Source organism: Branchiostoma belcheri, unplaced genomic scaffold (genome assembly GCF_001625305.1).
Source record: "Branchiostoma belcheri isolate BF01 breed outbred unplaced genomic scaffold, Haploidv18h27 scaffold11, whole genome shotgun sequence".
NCBI lineage: Eukaryota > Metazoa > Chordata > Leptocardii > Amphioxiformes > Branchiostomatidae > Branchiostoma > Branchiostoma belcheri.
In genome coordinates, this window is record NW_017802491.1 from 1,445,748 (window position 1) to 1,453,193 (window position 7,446).

General features: G+C 43.4%; 1 protein-coding gene across 1 annotated transcript in view; it reads right to left on the reverse strand.

Moving 5' to 3' along the window:
- The window catches only part of LOC109482569 (lethal(2) giant larvae protein homolog 1-like), a 50,384-nt gene that overhangs the window by 39,680 nt on the left and 3,258 nt on the right, over positions 1–7,446 (reverse strand).

The following is a 7,446-nucleotide window of genomic DNA, read 5'->3' on the forward strand; positions in this document are numbered from 1 at the left end:
ACTCTAATACTCCAGATCATTTCCGGATCGGAAACAAAATATCAAAACGAAGCTATTGTGTGAGAAAAGGGCATGGCATTTTGTTCTATTTTTGCCATATTCATAGTCTTTATTGGTTACAAAATACTATTTAATTTGAGTTTTAATTCTCATATCATGTCAACTTGTAAGTTTTATATGTATCACTGTTGTAAAATCTCAATTTTTCTTCAAATTGCAGGTGGGCATCTTAAGCCCTGTATTTGCAGAATACCACTGAGGTCATTAAGTATGCATAGACTACTTACTCCTGAAACACGAGATAGTGGATCAATCCTCAATACCTCCGTCTCAAGAACTAAGTGAAGCTATTTGCATCTGTCTGGCGCAGAACATTGAGCTTTAGAAGACCACTTTCGCACTTGAGCCTGGAGAAAGTACTTCATTAACCCTCTCACCTTTCTCACGTTCATATATCACTGTCTGTTGTCCAATCAGCACACCCTCTCCCCGTACCCTTCACATCTATCACGTCCACTACAGACCAATTCAACCCCGCCGAAAATTTCAGCGCACGTCACGGCCATCAGATGTGTGCGACCCGGTTTGAACCGACGCTCTTGCTGAAAATGGCTGCCGGGAACGGCAAAGGCGTCCAATTTATTGGGTGGTAAATTACGCCATTATCACTGCCATTTGGATCTTCCGATATAACAGGCATGAAGGCCAAAATCATTGATACTGATGTGCTAAATGTTGGGCTTTAAAATACCATAATCATGAAACATTACACACATATCTCTGCAGCTGGGGCGCAACTTTTCTTCTGGAACACGGTAAGCACAATTTTCTTCCACAGATCCAAGAAATTTTTCTACACCTGCACATAAGCCTTTGCAGAAAAATTACAAACAACATGCAGTTTAACAAGCTAAAAGAAGGCAGGATCAGCAGTATGAATCACATTCTAGAAAACCTAAATTTAGTACTTTGAGCCCTTCATTGATATAAGAAAGGGTGATGCCCATCCTCTTCCAGTGCTCCTTGATTGAAAACCCTCTAAGGAGGTGGCGTCCACAAAAGCTGATACAATTCGGTGACAGCTGGTCGGACACCTTTCAAGCCTGCATTATGGACGAGGTAATGTATGCTGCATTCAACCAACTGACCTGGATCAAACCTTGGCAACATTTGTTTGGCCCTTGTATCCAACCCTGTTGCCAGCCATACGTCAGGGATTTGTTATTTTGTGTTACATGGCTGTGTGCTGCTTGAGGGAGAAATTACACTTGTAATACCGTACAGCCAAACATCAGAAAATAATGGGCCAGTGGCACACTTTATCTGCAATAAACTATGGAGAAAATCTTTCCCTTAAAGAAGGCTGCCATCTTACAGGGCAGAAACCTGTAATTATGCCAAAAATATCAGGCCAGACAAAGTCGTTTACCGAAAAACACACCGTTTGCATAGCAGATTATATCAGCATTCAAAGTAACACTAACATGACAATACGGGTACTCAACAAGGTATAGCCTGGATGAAGGACAGCTGCTATCTAAATATTTGTGGATCTGGTTTTGAGACTAGGGAGTTTAGAACTAAGCTTCCTTCCTACTGAGGTCCAAGAACAACATGATTGTGCCAGGACAGAGCCAATTTGCCATGTGGTCTGCAGTCCCCACACCTGTTAGATTATTACCCTGCTACTTCTGGGTTAAGTCAATACCACACATGTGCTTAGCTTCCCAGTTTTTCTTGTGATGCACTGAGCCATAAACATGTCCAGTTTCCCATGTAAACCTCCCTCCAGGACCCTCCCTTGTGACTTCTCCACTCCAGTCCCCTTTCTTCTACCCTGTATCAGGCCAACAATTGGGATCGAAATGCCATTAACGTCTGCGAATGTTACCAATGCATGAAAAATACATGAATTGCTTTTGGATGAAGTCATTGTATGATGCGGTGGTGCCTGCCAACAATAGACGGACTTGGGGGAGCCCAGGAATCAAGAAAACATTGAAGATCTACCCTTTAGCAAGCGAATTCCAAAGGAGGCAGTCATTGTCTGGTGTGACATGAATTGTTTGGCAGCAGCACCACAAATCGGAGGTAGGTTGGACATGGGAGAATAGCCGCACAATATAGCAGGGAAGGAAAGCTGAACCAATACAATGACATTCAAGGAGAAAAACTAGCCTTTGTTGACCTGTAACAAAGATCGAAGCTTAGTTATTCTGACATCAAGCCACCCAGGACATGTCTGATACTTCTTACTAAAAGGGCCATAATTCTCTGCTGTGTATTGCTGGGCACGAGCCAAATATTCATGTATAGGGGACATTACTCATCTGACTGCACTATAAAGAGATGGCTCAATGCCGTTTCACTGACACACTTGAAAAGCACTGCACACCAAATTGTTTCATGTTCAGTAGCATAACGGTCAGACAGAAACGATTGGAAACAGACATACAGACTGGTGCATTGTAGTAGTGCATTCACATCAATCCATGGATTAAAAAAAACTAGCTTGCACGTCCTAAAGATGTCAGAAACAGCGGAAGTTGCACTTGCTACCTGGAAAGGAAAATGAAATGTTCCAGGCAATTACCTACCTGCTATATTCTCTACCTGGGGACGTTATTAACACATCCGTCACTGACAGAGTAAAGGGTTAGGGCGTCCATGTCTGCATCCTTACCACTACCAGTTCAAACACAAATGTCTGCCCACCTTTACTGGTAAACTCACAGTCATTTTTCTGTCATTAACTGACACTGTCGGTGATAAAGGGTTAGTCAGCTGGTCTTGCCCCTTGTGTGTACCTCCATGACAAATTTGGTCCACATTGTTTGTCCCTATACATCACTGACAACTTGTCTCACATGAGAACAGGGGGGAAATTAATGAGGCCAGGCTGGCGCTTCAAAGCCAAGGGCACAAAGGTACACTTGACTGTTGAGCGGGGGGAATCAGGGTTCACTCATTCCACTGCTACCATGCAGGCAGGATCTTATTCACGTTCGTCAGACCTGCCACAGGTATATCTTTGTTCTACCCCGACTACCTGTCGCGCCATCAAGATCACCTCAAGTATGGGGTCCAGTTTCACTCTACCTTACTCTTTCAAGGAAGCCTTGAACACTACAACAGTCAGGACTTTTCTCAAGGTTATGTGAGGATAATTTACATGCACTGCATCACATTGATAAGCTACTGCAAAGTCTTGATCATCAGGTGCATGGCATATCTTAAACTTGCAAACATACTGAACATACAGTTGGGGGGGGGGGCGTGCTGGCTACTTTGACCTAAGGTATTACCGAACAATCTTGAGTTATAGCTCAAGGAACCATTAGCACTTAGCCTTGAGACTTCCTTCTTTACCACTTGAGAGATTGTTTGTGAAAAGCAATGAGGAATTGCACAGCCAGCTCAGTTACTTCTACCATGTGAAAGATCGCTCAGTCTCAGCTTTTCCAAAGCCAACCTTGTCCCAAACCCTAGCCTGCATCCTGGGACTGTTGTGAGGTTTGGGGTCAAAGGACCACCTCCCATTTACAGCCAGGAAGTATAAACACAGTAGGTCTTCCATAGAAAGGTCTTAAATATCAATTTTGCTGGGTTCTATGTTCTGGAAAACATTAACAGGCACACTACAGGGATCAGAGCCATGTGAAAGGGAGAAAGAGTTGTTTAACAGCCAGCTTTCATTCCCTGACAACCCCTGCCCACTCCTCTGCATTACAGCAGGATAAGTCATCAGAAACTCTGGGCTTACAACTGAGTGATTGACAGGAGAAAAATACTTTCTAGTTGTACAGGCTTATGTATGACAGAGCCTGCTTTCACCTCCTCCCTAACAGCTGGTACTGGAACCCCCCCACAGTGGGGAGATCTGAACACACCAAACCTCCTCCCAGGAGAGTGGAACTGCTTCTGTGCAGTGACCACCTGCCACACCCATTTGTGCAGGCCTGACCTTATAACAAAGAAACACTCTGTGGTACCATTATATTTATAGACCTGGTCCACAATATATCAAAGTCTGTTTGCAGAAAAATAAACAGCATATAGCTTACCACTTCATTACAAGGATCTGTATTATAAAGGTGAACAATTTTACTACCTTTAGAAAAATTCAATCAATTCTAAGCAGTATGACATATTGTCATAATTGTTGTGCCTTCCTGTTATGCACAATATTCATAAATACATGGCCATATGGATGGTGGTCCTCTGTCAGTGCTGGTGAATATATCATGCTACATTTCTATTTTGAATCAGTAACTTAACGTCAGGACACATTTCATTTGGTCCTGTGAAACAGAAAACCACCACATACGTCTCTTACTGACCAAAAAAGTCAGCATGCACATGTCAGGGGGTTAAGGTCACCGCTCAGAGACAGGCAGACATTCCAGGCTCAAGTTAAACTGTAGGGTGAGGCTGGCAGAGTTGGAGCAGTTGCTACATGTCAGGGGGAGGCTAGCGGTGGAGTGGCCCTGGGCTGACAGACACAGGTTGGCCGCAGCAGTTCAGCGGGTCAGACTCGGCATGTTTGGCATACTTCTGCTGCAGCCTCTCCAACTGACACCTTCCCTATCACCTTAGGTTACACTGCACCAGCCAACTCTACAGCTGCTACTGAACGTTCTGCTACTGGCAACAATTTGTCCAGAAAAAACAACTCTATCTCAAGAATTCATGTGGGAGGAAGTGAATTATGAGATTCTGCTAACAAACTGACCAGTACTTGCCTTAATGGGGACAGATAATATTTTAATCTGCTCTATCTGATTACTGTATTTAAGGAGGGATTTACTCTCAAACCAATCTCAGTAATTTGTACAGCCCACACTATTGGCAGCATGGGAAAACACTGGATCTATTTGTCCCTGCCTGTACTGTACACCTGTCTGCTACTGTTTCCTGATACCACCCTGCTAGGCTGTCAACACAAGTGAGGACAGCTAACAACCCCGGCATGTCCTTTAGGCTTTACACAATCCCAGGCCACAGAACACACCTGCACATTTTAAAAAGATTACCTTCTGCTCTAACACATTAGTAGAATTAGCCACCATGATTGGGGCACAGGTGCAACGAGGGTGACAGGGTAACAATACCTGAAGACTTCGAGTCATTCAGGGATATAAGTGGTGACTGTAATTCCCTTTAGACTTACTTCTGGTAATTACTGTAAAAGGTACTTGTGAGGCATTTCTACCACACACAACATAAAAATAGATCCATGACTAATGCAGGTAGATAATATGAATAACAGGAAACCGAAACCACACAGGTATCACGGTGCCACGCCCGACTCAACATCTTCCTGCTTACATGACATGTCATACAACGCTGGGCTCAACCTTTACACTCCAACCTTTCCATTGGGAGAATAAAATGGATAGAAAGCGTCTGAGTTTCTATAGTACTGCATCATGTATTGGATCTATGTGAAGTTCATTAAAAAAACTGATGATAACTCCCAAAGCAGTGGTTAATTAGGAAGAGCTTCTTCTGCGTACCATTTTCTATTGTCTGTTTGAGTTGGTTACGATTTTGCCTAGAGATCTGCTTAGAGATTAGAGATGATGTCACCTACTATCTGCATTGAAGTATTGTGATCTGGATAATCATACCTAAGCCCATAATCAGAGCATGTTCAATAGAGCTCTTTATCATGTTCGGTTGCTACGATCACATGGGAAACAAGAAGTGGCGGTACACTACATGTACACAGCACCAGACATAATACAGTTAATGATTAAGCTCAGAACACACAGAGGTGAAAGGATACATCTTAATGAGGCCAGAACGGGTGCCGATCGCCAGTAGTTTCATCTCGGGGTCAAAGGCCACAGCGCTGGGGCGATGCGGAAACCCATGTTCAACGGTCTGAAAATAAAGAACAATATTCAGTTGTTGAAGTCATACTTTATTCAAACTGCAATAACAATAAAGTCATACTTACACCATACCAACATAATTGGTTCTTGGATTCGACCTCTTATTTTTTTCTGATTTGCCAAAAGAATTGGGTTCTAAATTAACTCCAAAATGGTGAAATTTAGGCCCCAGCAGTTAGAAAGTCCTCTTCGTAGTCCTAGTCCTTACTTTTTTCCCAATCTATCAAATTATCAATCCATTGATTGAATTACAAACCAGTATGGTATGTTGACTTCATGGCTTCTATCCTAGTGTTTGGGGCTATCATAGCATGTCTAAAGCCTTTTTTTCCCTATTGCTTCACATTTTTTTCTGAGAAAAAAAATCAAAGAACCAGCATTCTAACTGGTGTGGCCTTAGTATAGTCTAGTTCACTGAAAATGACTATCTACATGTATGAGACTGTGAGAAGGTTCAACTGACACTTCCTATTGTTAACTGTGTGTAGTGTTCCAGCAGAATGCACTTCATGTTTAGATGCAGCCAACTGCTACAAAAAAGATGACTATCAGTCAAGGTCTTCAAATTACACATAACCTGTACAAATTTGATTTCCTTTCTGGAAACTAAGAAGCTTGACGTGTGCCGCTACACGCATGATGCAATGTAATACACAACTCACAAAAAGTCACAGTCATAAAACACCGTCTAGACTACACTGGGGCCAAAGTTCTGTTGGGGGCGTGGTTGTTGTTTGCAAACGCACCGAACAAGGACACCTTCTAGCCACCATACGGAGCGGTTTGTATTCGGTACTGCAGTATTTAGTGTTGTACGGAGTCCCATTGGACATAATCAATACTAAAACTGTCTGTTGGGACTGGGAAATCTTGACAACCATTAATTATGGAACCAATTCATGGCGTAATTACTTCAACAATGCTACTGGCTTGCACCTCCCCGGGACCACACCAAGCAAATTATCTCACAAAATCTTTCTACGACTTGTCTGTATTGTTTGAGGAAGCAGGTTCTGTCCACAAGACCAGACGAGCCAAGTCTTTAAACATCACAGTAACAAGTGGGCCAGCTCCGAGTGTACATACTTGATGCCTGGGATTTCCTGAAATACTTTAGGATATGTAGCCTCCTTCGCAGTCTTGTTGGGCGTGGGCGTAATTTTTTCTCTGAGCGACGCTAGTAATATGCCGCCGCGAGGGACGATTTGCTGCCGAGGGACTTTTGCCACGGAGAGAAGGTTTCCGCGCTCCAACAAGACTGCTTCCAATCGGCGAGTTAAAAGGGCTATCAAAAAACACTTAGGAGCGATTGGCATGGATGTGTGAACTTCCCGCAATAAACGCCACCAGTGCAGGGTGGTGTTCACGCCTCGTTGATCGACGAGCCAAAACTTGTAACTTTCCAGCGGTCGCCGATCAACCCGTCGGTAGAACGCCAACCATTCCCGAAAACCGAGCCCTATCCACTCAACAAAATCCCGGAGACATTGCTGCTACGAAAAACAACTTTGAACAAATCACTACCACAGAACCCGCAAGCTAAACTGTG